At 42.7% G+C, this 20,198-nt stretch overlaps 1 protein-coding gene and 3 long non-coding RNA genes across 8 annotated transcripts in view; 3 read left to right on the top strand and 1 right to left on the bottom strand.

Moving 5' to 3' along the window:
* The window catches only part of LOC126582884 (beta-amyrin synthase-like), a 101,272-nt gene that overhangs the window by 50,796 nt on the left and 30,278 nt on the right, over window positions 1–20,198 (top strand). The window lies entirely within an intron of this gene.
* Window positions 12,488–13,153, top strand: LOC126582894 (uncharacterized). Its single transcript, XR_007609616.1, has 2 exons — window positions 12,488–12,788; window positions 12,940–13,153. It is a non-coding gene; the product is annotated as an uncharacterized LOC126582894 (long non-coding RNA).
* On the top strand, window positions 16,488–18,202 carry LOC126582892 (uncharacterized). Of its 5 annotated transcripts, XR_007609614.1 has the most exons (4): window positions 16,490–17,173; window positions 17,269–17,521; window positions 17,615–17,696; window positions 17,973–18,202. It is a non-coding gene; the product is annotated as an uncharacterized LOC126582892 (long non-coding RNA). The 5 variants fall into 5 exon arrangements; XR_007609611.1 differs by having other exon boundaries at window positions 16,488–17,173; window positions 17,269–17,696; XR_007609612.1 differs by having other exon boundaries at window positions 16,489–17,173; window positions 17,269–17,691.
* LOC126582896 (uncharacterized) lies at window positions 19,057–20,066 on the bottom strand. Its single transcript, XR_007609618.1, has 3 exons — window positions 19,995–20,066; window positions 19,780–19,891; window positions 19,057–19,506 (listed from the first exon to the last, which is right to left on the bottom strand). It is a non-coding gene; the product is annotated as an uncharacterized LOC126582896 (long non-coding RNA).

The following is a 20,198-nucleotide window of genomic DNA, read 5'->3' as shown; positions in this document are numbered from 1 at the left end:
CAAGTGCTCGTCTTTTGGGACGGCAAATCAGTCACTGTTCACCCGACCGATAGCCAACCCTTCGAAGCTAACATGATCCAAGCACGGTATTATGATGACCATGTCGGCTACATCACCTTACAAGGCTTCAATGATAAAGGACGGCCGACTCGGATTTCTATTCAAAAAGCTATCGAGGTTGGCGCCGAGACTGTCCACCAGGATTCGGCGAGACTTAGGTTAGCTAACTTCCTCCCCGACTCTGATGTTTGACGTTGATCGGGAACAACGACAGGCCGCGGTTTCTTATACTATGGAACTACTGTTGGCCCATTGGTATACTATCTCTAAGCAACCACATTTGGGGGTCAATCTCGTCGAGTTCCTCGCTGAAAGGGATAATGGTCCCGTCTTATCTCTTGATAAAATTCAAGCCGCTCCGGCCGAGTTTGAAAATCATCGGCCTCAAGTTAAGGACCCCCTGGAAGAAATTAATGTTGGGACGGCCGATGACCCACGGCCTTTGTTTATTAGTGTTTTACTTCCCCAACTAATGAAAGACGAACTTCATGCCCTGTTTGAGGAGTTTAAAGATTGTTTTGCTTGGAGCTACCATGAAATGCCTGGCTTAGATCGTACTCTCGTCGAGCATGAGTTACGTATTAAGCCTGGATGTAAACCTTTCCGTCAACTACCTCGCCGATTCTCGACCGAAGAACAACTCGGTATCAAGGACGAACTGGTTCGGCTCTTGAACGCCGGGTTCATTCAGACAGCTCGGTACGTTGAATGGCTAGCCAATATCGTTCCTGTTTTAAAGAAAAATAATGCACTGCGCATTTGCATTGATTTCAGAAATTTGAATTTGGCAACACCCAAAGATGAGTATACAATGCCGATTTCGGATTTGTTAATAGATGCTGCGGCAAGTCATGCCATCTTATCTTTTATGGACGGCTATGCCGGGTACAACCAAATTTTTATTGCCGAAGCTGATGTGCACAAAACTGCTTTTCGCTGCCCGGGGGCACTAGGCACTTACGAATGGGTTGTCATGCCATTTGGCCTCAAAAACACCGGCGCCACATACCAGTGGGCAATGAACACCATATTTCATGATTTAATTGGAACCATCGTCGAAGTATATATCGACGATGTTGTAATTAAATCCAAACAACGGCGGACTCATCTGGATGATCTCCGACAGGCTTTCCTCCGTATGCGTCAACACAATCTCAAAATGAATCCTGCCAAGTGTGCATTCGGTGTGTCGGCCGGTAATTTTCTCGGCTTCCTAGTGCATCACCGTGGGATTGAAGTGGACAAAAATAAAGCACGTGCAATCATCGGTGCTCCACCCCCGACGACAAAGAAACAACTGCAGTCCTTACTCGGTAAGATAAATTTTCATCGCTGATTTATCGCTAACTCGGCAGGTAAAATGAAAGCGTTCTCTACGCTTTTGAAACTTAAGGATTCAGATAAATTTGAGTGGACTGCCGAGCATGAGGCAGCGTTTACACAAATCAAAGTCTCCCTCACGACACCGCATGTCCTTGTTCCACCCCGGCGTGGTAAACCTCTCAAACTATATATCTTTGCGGCTGAAAAGTCCATCGGCTGCCTCCTCGCCCAAGATAACGATGCCGGGCGGGAGCAGGCTATTTTTTACCTCAGTCGAAATCTTAATCAACCAGAAATCAATTATTCTGTCGTTGAGAAGCTCTGTCTCGCCGTGTTCTTCGCCGCCTCCAAGCTTCGGCATTACATGCTTCTGTCGGTCACACAGGTCATTGCCCAAACCGACGTCATCCGGTACATGCTTACTCGGCCAATCGTAAAAGGCCGAATTGGGAAATGGACAATGGCGTTGTCCAAGTTTAGCTTGCAATACGTGCCCAGAAAGCTGTCAAAGGCCAGGCATTGGTAGACTTCCTTGCTCAACACCCTTCCCCCTACGGTTTTTGGGACATCGACGTCGAAATCGGCATGGTTGAAACGCGCGATAACTACTAGACGATGTATTTTGACGGTTCAAGTACTTCATCCTCGGTCGACGTTGGCATTGTCATTCAATCTCCTAACCACGATGGTTGGTATTTTTCGCCCAAGTTGGATTTCGACTGCACCAATAATCAGGCCGAATACGAAGCCCTTATCATCGGTTTTGGCATCCTCCATGACTTGCGGTCTACCCGTGCCCTTATCCTCGGCGACTCTGAACTTGTGATTAACCAACTTAATGGGTCTTTCCGCTGCATGAGTTGTACCCTGGCACCCTACCATATGGTTACCAGCTATTTGGCCGAATCCTTCGCCGGTATTACATTCGAGCATATTTCCCGGACCAATAATACCGCTGCGGACGAGTTGGCTCAAATTACCTCCGGTGCACAACTCTTGGGGGGCAAGCTAGGCCGAGAAATACCGGTGTTACGACAGTTATACCTGGCCTTGGTTAACCAACAAATCCTCCGGCGCGACGACGTGATACGCACCAGAGTCATGTCCTTACCTTCGTTGCTAGACCGACAAGACACTATAGAGGTTTGTGCCATCGAGGCAATGCCAGATGATTGGAGAAAGCCCATTATGCAATACCTTGACAATCCCAATGGAAAACATAGTCGCAAAACACGAGTTCACGCCACGAACTATGTCACGTACCAAAACGAGTTATACCGAAAAGGCGATGATGGTTTGCTACTGCTATGCCTCGGCCCCCAAGAGGGTGCTCAAGCGATCACAGAAGTCCATGAAGGGGTTTGCGGAGCTCATCAATCCGGACGAAAAATTCGATGGCTACTTCGACGACACGGCTATTTTTGGCCAATAATACTAAAGGATTGTATCGAGTTTGCACGAGGATGCATACAGTGCCAAATTCACGGGCCTATACAAAGGGTCCCGGTCGAATCGTTGCATTCTGTCATTAAACCATGGTCGTTTAGAGGATGGGCCATGGACGTGATTGGTAAAATCACGCCATCTTCCGGGGCTGCCAAGCACGCATGGATAATAGTAGCAACCGATTACTTTACTAAGTGGGTCGAAGCGAAATCATATGCCGAGCTAACATCTAAAGAAGTTTGCGACTTTATGGAGGAACACATTATGACCAGATTCGACGTACCAGAAATAATCATAACCGACAATGGCACAATTTTTACAACCGAAAGGTTTAGAGAGTATACAGCAAGTTTGAAAATTCAGCTTGAACAATCTACACCGTATTAACCACAAGCAAATGGGCAAGCCGAGGCAAGTAATAAAGTGTTGATCGGCATTCTCGAGAAAATAATAAAGGAAAGGCCCGGTATATGGCATTTAAAGTTAAATGAGGCTTTGTGGGCATATCGAACATCGCCCCGATCAGCGACTGGGACAACCCCATATGCACTAACCTACGGACACGACGCAATGTTACCAGTCGAGTTAAGCATAAATTCGTTACGATTGATTAAGCAAAGTAGTTTGTTTAGCGCCGAATATAATCAGTCCATGAGACAGGAGTTGGAAGATTTGGAAGAAGCGCGACTTGATGCTTACAACCTGCTGGTGGCACAAAAACGGATTGCCGAGCAAGCCTATAATAAAAAAGTACGACAGAAAACATTCGGCGAGGGTGAATTGGTTTGGCAAACGGTGTTGCCCATAGGACTAAAAGACCCTAGGTTCGGCAAATGGTTGCCAAATTGGGAAGGGCTGTTTTTCGTGCATAAAGTATACGGCAAGGGGGCATATCATCTTAGAGACCAGACCGGTTTAGTTCACAAATTACCAATCAATGGGAAGTTTTTGAAGAAATACTATCCAGTCACATGGGAAATGCGGGAATAGAAAGTCATTTCATTAAGATCAATGAGAGTATACAAAATGAGTAGGTCGATCAGTTGTACATTTAATACATTCAGGGTGAAGGAGGTAGAAGAGTGCCGAGCAGGGCTTTCAGCTCCAACCACCGCACCTCGCCCATGATAACCTCGGCCTGCCGGTTCTTTTTGTCCATTCCCAACTGCTCAACCCATTTTGTGTTCGCCGCATACTCAGTTAAACAAGTTTTACCGCCCGACTCGAAGTTCTTCGCAAGTTCGGAAGCGATGGCCAACCTTCGCTTTGCCAATTCGGCCATTTGATGGTCGAGTTCGGCTAAGGCCTCCCCTTTCGCCTTTAAAGCATCGATTTTTGGGCGGAGAGTGTCTTGGACGACCATGGCAGCTTGGAGGTCCTATTCGGCCCTCAGAGTGTTCTCAAAGATACTGAAAGTTTCTCGAACCCGCTCCAAGGTAGATGACGCCTGAACGATAGCCTCGCTGCTCAGTTGACAAGACCTCTTGCAACCGAGTTAGAGCAGTTGAATCAGCAGTTTCAGTTGTGGCGGCCAAAGGACCAGCCCCTCCAGTAGTGCTGGACAAGAGAGCTTTGAATTCGACCTCCCATGAAGCCTGCACACACAAATCAGGTTAAGCTAAAAAAAATCATGAAAAAGATAGCAAGAAGGTTTCGTTTCTTTTAACCTGCCGAGAGAAGACTTCGGCCATGTCTTCAGGATCGTTGCTCAAACCTAAAGAGCTTAATGGCTTGGCCCAGTGTCTTAGACTGCTTCTCAGTTCACGTAGCCGATGGAGGTTATCTACGTTCGATGGCCATTGAGGCGGCCAAGAAATATAGATAACACCCTTCAGCGTATAGAAGTTTCGATGAAAAGAATATGCAGGCACCTGACATTTTGTATTTTCCTGGTTTAGAGTTTTATGGCAGGAAAATAGTCAAGGAAAAACGGTAGAGGGTACTTACGAAGGTCGAAGTCGCTTCCTGCGGAGGAATATTGAGGTCTTGGTCCTGAGGGTGAACGGGTGTTTCCGCCGTCGCCTCTGGCTTCCCTGCAGGTCGCTTTCCACGGTCAGCCGTAGAAGGGCCGACTGGGACAGCCGTTTTGAGGACAGGATTGAAGCCCTGGTCCGATGGAGGAATGGGCGTTTCCGTCATCGCGGCTGGCTCTTCAGCCGGTCGTTTGCCATGGTCGGTCGTAGGAGGGCCAACTCGGACGGCTGCCTCAGACACGGGAGGAGGTTGACGGTGGGGATGAGGGCGACTCGCCAGCGAAACTTCGTCGCTCCCCTCGCTTTCTTCCAGGACAAAGATCGAGGGTTTTGGATTTGTAGGAGAAGTTCCCTCGGTCGTAGGGACAGGTGCAGCCTTGACTGATGGAATAATAACTAGCGTACCGACCTCAGAGACATGCCGTGCTTGAACTGTTCCTTCAGCCGGAATTGGCTGTCCCTCGACCACGGCTTGGGCGATGGGGGGAGAAAGGGAAACGCCAGGACTCATCGTTCCCGTAGTCTGACTAGAGATAACGAGAATCTCCCGCTCTCATTTCTTCGCCAACCTCTTAACTCGCTTGGCGGGCCGAGGAGGTTCGATGGTCGGCTCGTCCTCTTGACGAGGTCGTTTGCTCTGCGAGACCGGCACAGCGGTCTTAGCCCTCTTTGAGGTGACTAATTTTTTCTCGACCGCAGCCGCAGCGACTACTTCCACCCTTTTTGAGGACCGACCACCTGGGAAAGTAAAGGCGAATCAGCGAAGCAGAGCAGTAGTTTAAAAAATGAAAGAAAAAGGTAGAAATAAACCATTACCTTGGGTTTGGGGGGCAAAAGCCTTCTTAGGTCGACCATCGAAGAGTTTGGTGAGAACGGTTTCGACCGGAACACCAAAGAACTGTTGGGTATATTCTTCCCACCAAGCACCAAAGGTGTCAGTGCAAAGAGTTTCTGGAGTGGCCGGTCGAAGGCGAAATTTCTGGCACCGTTCTTGAAACTCCCTCTATGCGTCGCTGCATTCCTTCTCTGAAGAACCAGTTTCACGTTCGTGACTTAGAACGGACCGTGAGGAGAGAAAGGGGACCGGGTAACCTTGGAGGTAGCCAAGTTACCGAGCAAGGAAGTTGGGATGATATACTTCCCAACTCACTCGGCGGCCCTCACAGCCGAGAGGAAGGTCGCGGGCAAGCACGAAGGACCCCCATGATTGACGAAGATTAGCATCTTCGTCCACACCCCACGCTGATGTAGGAAGTCTGATCGACGAAGGGTATTCTCGACGATGACAGATCAAGAATTCATCATCAGAAAGGTCGTCGAAAGCGAAAAAATATATGAACACTTCTTCAGCGTGGTGAGGGGGGATTGGTAGAAAAGCCAGTTGAGGGCCGAGTGCTTCCTTGGGCGAGAAATCGGCCATCATTGGCCGAAGAGGCGCAAAGTAGACTTGCAGCCAGAGTTGGAAAACCCAGAGAGGCCCATTCTGCTGCAGATCGACCTTATCTAGAGTGACTTCGACCAAACAGCGCAATAGATGAGCGAGAATGGCCGGGCTAAGTGCCAGAACGTGACCACTAGCTAGGGCTTCGGCCACTGGCATATTTTCGACCAAACATTTATTTGATTTGGTACAACAAATAAATTTGTTGTACCAATAGAAGAGGAAAGCCTCGTGTTCTCCTTCTCGCAGAGCCTCTTCTCCTCAGCCAGCAAAATGGAGGTAGAGGGTGTTGTAGTTGAAGAAGTTTTTGTGGAGCTTGTGGACCTCTTCCTTCGAGGGTGTTCGGCCATCACCACTAAACATCTCAAGGGCCCGCTTGTCGAAGAGCGCCTTCAAATTAAGGTTTGACGGGTACCCAGGGAGGGCAGCGTCGACTGGGATTCCAGTCAGGGGAGTCCCTAGGATAGCAGTAAGGTCGAGGATGGTGGGGCCAATGGGGCCGAGAGGGAGAACCATGGTGTTAGTGGCCGAACACCAGAAACATAAGGCCGCTAGGAGGAGCTCCTTGTCCAGGATGATATCCATGGACGAGAGGTGAATGACGTCATAAATACCTAGGGCTTTCCATTGCTCGCCGAAAAGATTTTCCATTCGTACAACCCAAGCTGCCCAGGTTGTAGTGGTCGAGGGCCAAGAGCCCTGAGGCCTCGCTACTTCCCACTTCGACCATTCAAACCCTTGCAGCAAGGATGACAGGCAGTGCTTCTGGAGGAGTCCGGTGATGGTTGGTGGCACCCTCGCTTTAAAGAGAGGACCCAAGATTTGGTGAGGGGTACTCATATCACTCTCAAATCGGATGGTCTTGATTAAACTCCGATCGATGATTTTCTGGCATTGGTTACACTCCTTAGAAAGCTTGGAGATAAAGGAGGCCATGGCGAATGGTTTGAAGGGATGACAAGGAAAGAATTTTTTGGGTTTAAAGATTGAGGAACGAAGACTTGGAAGGAAGCAATGCACTGGAGAACAATGGCAAGAAATTTCAGAAAAATTGAAAGCGTGAAGTACAAATGAGAGAATTTCAATATTTATAGAGTTGTGGAAGGAAGGGCAATCGTTCGAAATTCAAAATAAGGGGTAAAATCGACCGAAGAAATCATGAATCATTATGGACACTCAAGAGATGCAGTTGGGAAGACCGAAGGTTTCAGGTTTTAGGGGCGCACGATTGCGTGTCGCGGCGAGATTTATGGTGAAAGACGTTTTGGCGTCTGCACGATGACGAAAGGCTCGCGGATTGAGGTAGCGTGGTTATGATCAGCAATAAGGCCATGATGGCATGACAGTTCAGGAAACTGCACGCTTTAGACGTCATTATCAGGGATTGGCCATGTTAAAGGATGCCACGTGGTGTATTGGTCAGCAGGATCAAGATCGTGCAATCGTGCTCAATAAATGCGCCTTGGAAATAGAGTACTTAGGTTATGAGTATTAGATTCGCTTCTTCAAGGTTGAAACTCGACCAAAGAATTCAGGCCGAGAACCTCAGAAGCGAGGGGGCAATGTTTGGGCCCAAAATAATAGTTTGGGCCGAGTATAGAATCATTCTCAGCCCGGCAGGCCTTGCGACAAGGGTGCTATGGGTCGTTCAGTTCGAAGGCCTCCAAACCTAGGTCGGTTAGGTCATGACGTAAAACAAGTCGAGTTCTGGTGCAATAAGGAGTCTCGGCAGGATTAATAACCCAAAAGCGAATCCGGCTCAATTAAGGACTAGGTTCACAATCCTAGTGAAAGTAGGATTGGTCGAGTCAGTGTTTGATCAGGAGAAGAAGTCCTAGTTCGAATAGGGTTTTAACTCAACCTTGAGGGATCTGTTGCTATAAATAGAAGAGGCTATGCATCGTTCAAACCCCCTGCAATTCAACACAAAACTGTCCTGCGCAAGCTCTCTCAACAACTTTGAGATTTTTTTTATTTTCTCTTTTCGCTGACACATCTTCCGTTGGCATCAACAGCACTGTGAAAGCAACTAGTAATATCTTAAGTCGGCATAGATAGCTCTATCATCGTAGAATTAGCCGGTCTCGTAATATCTTCCATTGGCATCAACAACACTGCGGCGAGGACGGTTGGTTACCTATCCAAGTCTCGGTCGAGAAAGATTTCCAGATCCTTATTGATTGAGGTCATCTCATTAGCTTTTTCGGCGAAGTAAGGTGTTACAGTTTATTGAGCTCGGCGCATTGCACGCCGAGTTATTTTATGATTGGATACTCCCAAGTGGGATTTAGAGTTCGGCATTCAGACGGCCGAACCACGTTCACTATCAAGACTTATATTTGCTTTGAGTATTTGTGTCCTTACACTTTGGTGTCGATTCGGCGTGAGTTTACTCTGACGAATAACATCACTGTGACCGAATCCGACGACGATGATTCATGAACTTCGTAAGAAAAGTAACCTTGTCTTCAGGTTCGAGAACCCAAGAGGCCGATACGTGTTCCTTCCTCGGTCGCAATCGCAAGACGCAGAAGTCATCCGCACACCCAACCAACATCAACAAATTTACTCCTCGGCCGAGCTCGACCGACGAGTTGGCACGCCTAGCATTCACCGAAAGACATAGTTAGCTTATAGATTATTCGGCCTGCGTGCCACGTAGGCTTGGTAGTTTCTAGAGTCAACAGTTTCACATAACTGCATGTAGCGTGGAGGGAATTTAGAACAAAGGGCAAAATTATGGCTTTCCTGCTAAAAAAAAAAAAACCTACCAAAGGGCCTCTCAATGGCTACAATCTTGCCCAATGGGCATGACATCTACTCTGCTGCAATTTGTTTAGATGTTGTCAATCGGATGTGGGGCCCCACGTTTGATCTGGCAAATATATTTGAAATGTTCTTGCCACAACTGTTGTATCCTAATGCCTCTGATCCTTTAAATAGAGAACTGGTTTCAGCTTTAAAGACGTGTTACCAAGCTGCTTACAAAGAGTTAAAGGCTTGAGGGAGATTATGAGAACCGCAACGACTCCTCCAACAACTAACACATGAACTCAGCTCACTCTGTCCCAAAGATTCAACTCGGTGATGGCGATTACAACTGGTCTTATTATTAGTTCACTCTTCCGAGTTCGTATCTTCACAATGACTTCTCCGCCATTGGATCATCCTCGCTTGGGCTCTGTTAGGAATTGTTTTAGCTTCTAATGTTGCTTCACGTTCAAATCTGTGCTCGTTAATGGCGTGATCTCGTTTTGGTTTCAAATATGAATCGTTTCCGAGTAATTGACGGCGTCGGTGATGTCTGAGCTCACAGGAATATTAAGGAAGGTCCAGTGGTTGTTGATGAATCAGTTGCTTGGGTTTTGTTATGTGATATCCATCACTGAAGCAAGTGAACACCATGATATACTCAAAGGACCATCAGTATCTCCATCGAGTGCACCTTTGGCTACATCATTGTTCAACTCCCATAGATGCTAGCAAAAACATTTCTTGCCACATGCTGCGCCGTTGCTCTATCAACCTCATTCTCATGCTTTTTTTATTGCTACATCACCAGTGGAAGCCCCAGCATATCCATCCCTAACTGAAACGTCCCCTGAAAGGCAAAGGACTGTTAATATAGCACCAGCAGCAACAACTACAGCAGCAACCGCAACAAGAGCTTCTGATTTTGCTTCCATTGATTATCAAAGACATGTTAGCCACCAGCTTTGATGGATGAGAAATAGTAAATGGAAGCTTTGTTCGGATTTGGGTTCTCAAATCAAATTGAATAGCTGGCTAAAGGAAGTGTGCAGCTCACCCGAATGGCCGACGGGGCCTTGTTTGCATTTGACCAGTCAAGAAGAGGAAGGGATTCTCCGATAACACTAATAGCTTTCCGTTCTTTCTGCAACAGTCCCTTTCTGCAACCATCAATTTTCATGATCCGTTTCTGCATCCTTGGCCTTGGGTTCTTCATTATTCTCTTGTTTATGCATGCACACGACATACCCTTTTGCAGCTTCGAGAAAAACCACCACTCTCCTCTCGTTTAACCAGCATCTCTCTCTCTCTCTCTCTCTCTCTCTCTCACAGATATAGGTTATGATTGCCCAACTTTGGTCTTTTGAATGGAACCTAAACAAAGAAGCAACTTTTTGGAGAAGAGAAAAGGCTAGAGAAAAACCCCGGGTTCTCTCTCTCTCTCCCATTCTTTTCCTTTTCTTTATCTCTTATGTTCCCTTTTTCTTACTTTTCCTTACTTTCTTCTCTCCCTCCCTGTCTTGTCTTGTCTTTCACTTTGCCCGAAAGGGCCATATATATACTATATTATATCGCATAAAGGTTACAAATAAAAGCACTTTGCCCTAATGGGCTTTTTATTATATATATATATATATACTATATTATATTATATGAAAAGAGGTAAAAAGAAAAAGAAGAATAGAAAGAATAGATGCCTAAGTTTCTCTATTCTCCCTCTTTTTTTGTGTTTTCCAGTTTGCTCGATTTGGGGCATTTTTCTAGTTTATTTTCTCTGCAACCAACAAAGATGCTCCCATATTTGTTGTTGGAATCAACAAGAAGGAATACAAGCCAAACAACAACATTCTTTCCAATGCTAGTTGCACCATCAATTGCCTATCAACAACGGAAGAACCTAAGAGGCAACTTCACCATCATTCCTAACAGCACTGGAGCCGCCAAGGCTGTTGAGAAATCGGGCTTGAGTAAGCTACAACCTATCAATAGATCAAAGGACTGCAACCGTGGTCGCAGAGGATTGCCTGATTAGATATCTTGCCCGAGGAGTTGTCTGCACAATGAGTTGGTGCACAATGGAACTGTTATCTTGCCCGACGGGCATGTCGACTTCTCTGCCGCTCTTTCACATCGTCTCCGGTGAACTCCGCCTTATCAACCCTTGCTGTTGTTAATTATTGGGGACCTGTTAGCTGCCAGATTTTATATACGTTCACTTGAGTTCATGGTTGAGAAGAAGAAAGTTTGAGCTTCAGTTGAATTTGGGTCTCTGCCTGAATCAAAAAGTTGAATATGAAGAAGCATGAAAAGTCAAGGCTGCACTTTAGAACTAGTGTGTGGAAGGGCTTCCATTCAATATGTCTTTATTGTCATGGTGGACTTTCTATATATATTATCTATATACTAAAACTCAGCAGAAGTTAACTGTTCATTAACAGTGTGCGTACTGTTTTGCCCCTCGGTTGCTGAGCAATTTTTTTCGGTCTTCTGGATTGTGCAGTGATTTGGCAATTCTGCCCCTCTCATATCTTCTACTGCGTGTTGGTGCCGCATGTTGATCATCAAGGTGATTTGGTCTGTGGTGTGCACGTGTTGGCCATCGTGGTTTGTCCTTCCCGGCCTCACGTCTCTCATCAGCTTTGGATTCGCCTGCTTTGTACAATGAAAGGCATAATGTAAGAGCAACTCCACCTTGGAGCCCTCCCTCCTGATAATCCACTATTCAATCCACCTAGTGAACAGTAACAGCCCTTAATAAAGTAATTGCCATTTGCATCTCTACCCTTGGAACCCCCTGACAATTGGTAATAAAATATTAATATTTTTTTTCTCACCCAATCCATAAAATATTATTATTTTATATATATATATATATATATATATATATATATCTCTCTCTCTCTCTCTCTTCTCTTCACCGTGGCTCCTCTTCTTCTTCACCTTCTTCACCCTCACCTCATCAGCACCACCATCCCCCAAACCCTCCCCGCCTCTTCCCTCACCCCCACCTCCGTACTCCCCATCTTGCCTGTCGTCCTGGACGCACCTCTGTACTCCCCATCCCACCCGCCTCACGCCCTCACCCGCCTCATCGCCCTCACCTGCCTCTTCCCTCACTCCCACCTCCGTACTCCTCATCCCGCCCGCCGTCCTGGACGCACCTCCGTACTCCCCATCCCACCCGCCTCACCGCCGTCACCCACCTCACCATTGTCCTGGACGCACCTGCAGAACCTGAAAAAAAAAAATATTAAAAAAGGCGTCTGACGTCAGCTGACGTCAGATCCACCTCAGGTGCTCAAGCTGACACGAATCCACCGGCCTGGCGCTTAGGCCTGCTCGGGCTCCCTCATTAGCCAACGTTGGACTTCCTCCCACTGGCCCTCGGGCCCTTTCCTGGAGCCTGTCCCCGAGCAACCACCAACGGTGGACTTGCTCTAATGGGTTGTTTTGTCATCCCAACTCTTTCCCCTTTCCATTATCTTGCTTTTTTCCACAGTAAAAGTAGGCTCTCTCTCCAGCTGTCGATCATCCCGTTTCTCCTTCCTTTCCCTCATGTTGCTTTTTTTGCACAGTAAAACCATGTTTCTTGTCGATCATCAATGCATTTTGTTTCCATATTTCCTTTGCTTTTCACTTCACTCTCTTGCATGTCTCCTTCACCCGTTTCAGACCTCACTTTCTTTCCCTCTTAAACCTTTGTTTCAGTTGGTCGCGAATTTCTCTTTTGTCGCTCTCAAATCTCGCTTTCTGTCGTTCTCAGCTCTTGGTTTGCTCAGAAAGCACCGAATCAGGTTTGTTCAACTTTTCAGTTTTCTTTGCTTCAAAACTGCGGGTTTGATTTTGTTAGATTTAAAAATATCAAAAGTTAAATCTTTCTTTGTGTGAATTTTTTAACCCAGATCGTGTTATGGGTTTTGATGAGTGATTAAATTGGATTTACAGGTTTTCATTTAGTGAGACAGACGGGGAGTATACAGAGAGAGAAAAAAGGCATACAAATGGAAGACAAGAATGGGGTGGTTGTTTTATGTTAATTTTTTTTGAAATTGATTTGGGGTTTTGTTTGGGTTTTTGGAATTATGCACCGTTGAACCGAATAATTTGGCTAAACGTTGAACAGGAGGCAACCATATATATATAAATGATGACTCTTTGATGCTGCAAGTTCATACAAGCTTCTCAATGGCTTTATAAACCATGCATTATTCCCAGTTGCTACAAAAGAAAAAATGGCTTAGTGGCGAGGTTTTTTCCAGGTGTTTTTCATGCGCAATGTCTCTTTCTTATGCCTGCTATATCATCAATCTTCTAGAAGAGCTTATTGGAATCGTAAGTTTCACAAACTTTGCTCAAATTTGTAAAATTTGGGGGACTTCTGTTTGTATCTAAAATGTACCCATTTTTACTTATTTGGGTCATTTGGGCTAAATATGGTATTTGGAGGATTATTGTGCATGAATGCTAACTTTGAAAGATATTTGGCTGCAAGTGGGGGGTAGTTTGACATTATAATATTGTTTTTCCCTTTTATTTGGGTGGTGGAGCTTTGCCAAGAGATTTGTTTAATCAAGACAAATGCATGATTTTTCATATTCCTACAGAGGACATGTGAAAAGAAGTCAGCTTGCTTTTTTTAATTATTAGTTTATTGCAAGTGGTGAAAACATGTGGTGGAAGTACAAGTTGCCCTCTTTAATATCATTTCACATGCAAGCTGGCAGCGAAGTTTCTTTCAGGCAAATGCAATGTTCTCAGCAATGGGCTATCTCATATCTTTATATAAAGAAGCAGAGGCACAAAGATTATGAACACTTAAACAACCAATCAATCAACTCTACTCAAATCAGCTCATCAGCTTCCTTATAGACATTTAGCTTTAGCCAAGCATCCATTGCTTTCCTTGTTTGCTCACTAGTAGTATTGATCTCATTTGTAGTTTATGTACAACTCCTTTTCAGTCATTTAAATTACAAGCAAACTACAATACCAGTCATTTATTTTCCTCAGTCATTCACACTTCCAGCAACCTTGTGATTTAGTTGTTACATTTCTCCATATAAGTAAAGTCCTTATCTTTAAGGCAAAGAAAGAACTTTGATTTGAGCCACTCTCACTCTATGACACAATTTCTTGGTTTGAAGTTGAATTCAGGTGTAACCTCAATATTCAAATCCCGTCTACTAGCAGCATCTAGTAGTGGCACGCTCGCACTCACCAATTTCATGTTTGAGTAAATTCCTGGCATGCGCGAGAGGCTCATGGCGAATTTAGGGAGCAAACAGATATATTTCAAAGGATTCTATAATCCTTTCAAAGGATTCTATAATCCTTTCAACATTGAAATGGATTTTCAAGGATTCTTGTGGATTTTGATTAACGATTTGAGTGGATTTTGAGAGACTTCTTGTCATTTAAAAAATTAATTAAAAATAAAAAACTTGAAAAAAAATAATGAAGATCTTTGCCCAGTTCTCCCGAGTAACCCCAATCCCCCATGATCCACCACGTAGAAATGTAAAATACCTTGCCATCCAACTTGAACTGAGTCCCATTCCTCCCCATAAAACCCAACTTCGTTTCGTCGCGAAGTTTATGCAATAAGTGTTGATGAAGATTTGAGGGCATGTGGGGAATATGGTAGAAAAATCAGAGCTAACACATTCAACCAAGAAAACAGAGTAAAAAATGGAGAAATATTTTCAATGGAATGGGGAGAGAGAGAAAGAAAGCGAAGAAGGTTGAAAAGAAATCCTAGGCATACAGATTTGCACATAATCTATAAAGGTCCTTTAAATCTTAATTGATTACGCAATTCTAAAGCTCTTTAAAATTCTGTAATTAACTACCCTTGTATTTGAATTTACTTTTTAAAATCGTAATTAACTACACCAAGATTCTAAAAGTCTTTTAAAATAATTTAAAATCCTATTTTATGCTTTGTTACTTTTTATGTGTTTTATTTTTTTAAACAACCAGGCCAAAATGACATCGTTTTGGTCATGCAATAAAAAATACATAAAACGGCATCGTTAAGGAGGGCTACGGTAAGGCTGTGGGTGTGAAGAGAAGTTTCAAGTTCTATGAGGCTCTATTTAAGGCCATTATGTGCCACAACCTATATATGATGGTCAAGAGGTATTTTAATGCAATTTTGAGTGAGGGAATCTTAATAGGAATACTTACAAATTATATGAGTCACTCGATCATACCCGCAAGGTATTTGACGAAACACCCCACTTAACTGTCTCTTGAATGCTACGCTCAGGAGCTACTATATAGAGAATTGATGAGAAGATATACCTTGTATCTCTTCAATAACATGATATTTGAGTTAGGTGGCGATGATGAGCCCCATAGTTTTACTATTCATATTGCTCCGAAGGTGTGTGCAAGGTTAAGGCTCTCACATATGAGAAAATAATACATGGGTTTGTGAAGAAACTTGACAAGGTTGCATTGAATATGTTCCTGGGTTATGCATTGATTGAATTATATTTCAAATGTGGAGAAATGGGCGAGGCTGTGAAAGTGTTTAACCGGTTTTCGCAATCGAATGTGTTTTTATGGAGTTCGAAAAAAGGAGGGCAGAAGATTCTACTCTTTTATATTTTGCCACTCCCCGATAATTCTTGACTTTGCCATTGGATGCACTTAGTTAATGAAACATTAACTAATAGCTTCTAAAGAACAGTGAAAATGAAAATTTACCCCTAAAATCCAATAATAATAAAGATGGGCTTGATATGGTAGTAATTGAAATGTTAATAAACAATCCAAGCCATGGTTTTAGACGGATTTGTGGAAGATACGAATTTTCTCAAATAGTTGGACAATCAAGAATTTAGTCAGATTTTTCATGGCAACCTAACTATGAAGGATATAACAATTGACTTTGTTAGAAAATTTATTCAAACTTATACAAAGTATTGATGTAGGGTTTCAATTAGTCCATTTCAATAATTCATCAATGATGATGGAAACCCAGTTCAACACTTGAAACATCAAGCCCCTGAATGCAATGAACAATGTACATCATATATATGATCATGACTACCGCATGCAGGTTTATCCATATGGTGTTGCAGCCTTTCATGATTTAGGGTGGTTTTGGAGTGAGGTGCTTAAAAAAAAAGTATCCATGAAAAAAAGCTGTGAGGGTTTTAGGTTTTTGGTATACTGAAAAAAAAAAAGCTTATTTTGGAAGCTGCTGTGAGAATAAGCTGAAATCAAAGGAAAAAGCTGAAGCTGCTATTTGCAGCTTTGGAAAGTTGGTTTTTTTTTTCAAAGCACACGGAGCTACAATGCTCCTTTAATAAAAAGACCCACTATCAGACTGCTTTTTTTTTTTTCCAAAAGCACTTTTACAAAAAAGTTTACCAAATACTCTGCTGATTTATTTCACAGCCGCTTATTCTCACAGCACAGCCGCTTATTTTCACAGTGGCTTTTTTTCAATGCCCAGCAATACCAAACCAGCCTTTACGCTTGTTAAATATATCATTACCAACTCATCAAAACACATTTGTAAAGGATTCGATGATGTAATAGTTAGTTGAAAGAGTTAAATTAGAGTTTGGCACTCAAAACTTATGAGGTAGTACTCTAGTCAGCTATATATAGTTGCTGTAAACAAATTATAAAGTTAGTATACAAAACCTTCATTTCTTGGTTTTAGAATTGTCCATCTCTGCTACTTCTCCAATGTAGGTAATATGGTATCAAAGCCACTACATGATTCTGGTGGTTCAGTTTTTATTAATTTCATTGTTTTCTAGTTTTATTTCTCTTCTGTTAAGTTCTTCAGTGCTTCTGTAATCGTTCTGGTATGGATTGTACGTAAAGATTGTTGGTGATATATGTGTCTTTGAAATTGTGGTATAATCTGAATGCGGTTGTCTAGTGGGTTCTGTTAATTTCTTCAGTGCTTCCGCAATCATTAAATAGAAGTGGGAATTTTTGGTTCTTGAATTCGGAATTTTTCAGATTTTCATCGAGTTATTCACCTCCTGACACTAGGAAAGAAAATGGGTTTTCAAGCAAATTCTTGGATCCAGTGGAATGCCTTCATCTTGGAGGGGTTCGTGATGGTGGTCTACGATTTGGGTTTTGCTTAGGAAACAGGTTTTGCTTCGGACATGGTGCGGTGTTGGGAATAACATCCGGTTTTCAATTTATGGTGCGTTTTCTTCGGTGCCTTCGATATAGTTCTTTCCTATTGGTGGTGTTCTCTGATCAGCTTGCTGATTATATTTTCTGCCACTTCGATCCCAGATTTGTTTTCTGGTGTGGAAAAAAGTTTAGAACTTTATGCAGTCCAACTGTTTGACGAAATGCTCAGCTCAAGATTTTTTGTGAAGGTTATGTTTTCATCAAAACAGTTGTAAAGGATTAAAATTCTGTTACTGGTCCAAGGTTGTGTCTTGTGTTGCTGATTCATGAAGGATGAGATTTTGCATACCACATGTTTGACTAATTTCCCCAAACAAGATAGTTCTCTGTTCTCTCTGGGTTCTACATCTTTGAGGTTTGGTTGCTTATTTTCTCTCTTGTTTTTCACTTCATTGAAATGGGTTTTTCTTGGCAAATTGGTGACATATTTCTTGCTTATGTCATTTAGAGTTTGGCACAAAGTTGTTCTGTTTAAAGTTGGACATGCACCATTTTCAAACTAGTCGTGGAATCAGAAAGAGTACAGTAAGGTCACGAAGCCATTTTTGTGATTAGGAGTTTTGGTATATAGTATTGCTCTTCTTGATCTTCAATTTCTTGGGCAGGTGGTCGTTTTTCTGATTAATGTTGGAAAATAGTTGAAATTGGGATTAAGGCATGATGCCGAATAGTTAAGTAGCATTAATTTACATGGAAAAATAGCTTTGACATGGAATGAACAGCAATTACAGTTAAAGAATGGAATGCATTGGCCTGCAGTGTTGTAATCGTCAGGTCCCTAACGAATAGCTTGTCCCCCATTACAGTTAAAGTGGATGTTGCAAAGTCTCATTAGCAATGTCCACCCTCATTCTTGGCAATTCTCTCTGCATATGGTGTTCCAGATATCATTCTTTCTGGTTTCTGATCATGGCCAAACAATAACTCGCTGGTTCAGACGCTTTCACTTTGTTGAGGATCAAGTTAGGTCACTTTCTTCATATTGTGTTCCAGAGTTCCTTACCACAGCCTATAATATCAAGTCTAACAAGCTTAGCCCCAGTTTGGGGTTGAGGTGATTTAAAAAAAAACTCCTATGAAAAAAAGCTGGGAGTGTTTTTGGTGTTTGGTAAACTTAAAAAAAAGGGCTTATTTTGGAAGCTGCTGTGAGAATAAGCTGAAATCAAAGAAAAAAGCTGAAGCTGCAATTTGTAGCTTTGGAAAACTGGCTTTTTTTCAAAGCACACAGAACTATAATGCTCCTTTAATGAAAAGATCCAATATCAGACTGCTTTTTTTTTCAAAAGCACTTTTACAAAAAAGTTTACCAAACACTCTGCTGATTTATTTCACAGCCGCTTATTCTCACAGCACAGCCGCTTATTCTCACAGCAGCTTTTTTTCAAAGCACAGCAATACCAAACCAGCCCTTAGTTGCAGCATGTATCTACTATAAGTCCGGTTTTATGTTTCTTACAAAGATTTAAGTTTGTAGAAGTTGTTGACGGTAAATCCAAGGGTGATTTCGTGTTGTGAATAGGTAAAAATCCACAAAGGCATGTGGTTTCGGTCAATAGCCTTCTTGCTTCTATCTTTGCACTTGGCACGCTTGATATTGTTTCTCGGTCCATTTTATACTGTGATCAGATATTTATTTTTTTATCTTGCTTTGCTTGTATGTAGGCCTATAAACGGGTCGGGTTTATTGGGTTTGGGTCGGGTTTAGATGATCCGTTGGGTTTAACTTGACCCGTTAAGCTAACGGGTCATCTAAACCCAACCCGTTAAGCTAACGGGTCACTCGTTTCACCGGTTACTGTTTTTTTTTATTTTTTTATTATTTATTTATATTTTTTTTTACATTTCATCCAAATCAATGCAAAAAAGCAACAGAGGATGCAATGCAAGTCATGAGCCAACATGGAATGGCAGATTACAATTAAAACAGATACACGGATCGACGCTCTTTAGTGCAGTAAAAAGAGCCCAAGTACAAGTTCTACTATAGGTAATGTCTAATGCCCTATTAAAACAGATACATGCTTCTATTTCTTGTAGCCCTTCCTCACCCAGACAATGTACGTGCGGCAATCATTTACAGAGTATTCATCAAAGGTCAGATGAGGATTGAACTCACAACAAACAACTTAGAGGCCTCAGAATTATATCCTAATTACAAGTACACTCCCATTGATAAGTTCCTTGATATTTGCTTGGTTGATCCTCCCAAGCCAAAATTAGCAGCATTCTAATTAGCTTCCTTGATATTTTTTTTTGTCAGATATAGTAGTGTCGAAAACATACACAAGCCCAAAGGTTTCCACAATAGATCCTACAATGTACTTTGCTGCCATTTTCCAACTGCAATAATAAAGAACACAACAATAAGGAAAATGGAGAAATGTTGAATGAGAAGAGCCATTTTCCAACTACACTTCACTCATCACCTATATAGCCTTTAACACATTGTGCCTTAGCTTAACAAGATTTAATAGACAAAGCATAGGAATGAGCAGATTCGAACATGTTTGATTTGCAGAGGAGGATGTTGTCTTCCTAATGATATCTCTCAGATAGTATTATATGCAGATTACGTAGAAAAATGTCTTTAAAAGAACAAGTTAAAAAACATACCATACTTAATTAAGACTAATACTACTGGAGCATTGTCCCGAGTTTTCGTTAAGGCTCATGTCAAAAATTTCTTCAGTAAGTTCTTCCAAGTCAGCACCCTCTTTCTCTAAAGCTAAACATAAAAAGAACAAAAGAAAAACAATTATAACCTATTATATAAGCAAAAAAAAAACAAAAAAACAAAAAAAAAAAATACAAAGAAATATGAAATTTACCTTCTTTGCCAAAAAGCCAATCTCTAGTACATAGCAAAGCTTTAACGGTTTCAGGCAACAAAGAACTTCGATATTGATCAAGCACCCTACCATTATAATGATTCATGTGATTCAGGAAATCTCAAGCTAATAGCTCATTCAATTCAAAAAGATATTGTCAATTCATGTGCCTTCAAAACTATTAAGGCTATTATGAAAGAAGTG

Source organism: Malus sylvestris, chromosome 9 (assembly GCF_916048215.2).
Source record: "Malus sylvestris chromosome 9, drMalSylv7.2, whole genome shotgun sequence".
NCBI lineage: Eukaryota > Viridiplantae > Streptophyta > Magnoliopsida > Rosales > Rosaceae > Malus > Malus sylvestris.
Note: the sequence above shows the minus strand (reverse complement) of the source record. Positions and strands in the feature narration are given on the sequence as shown.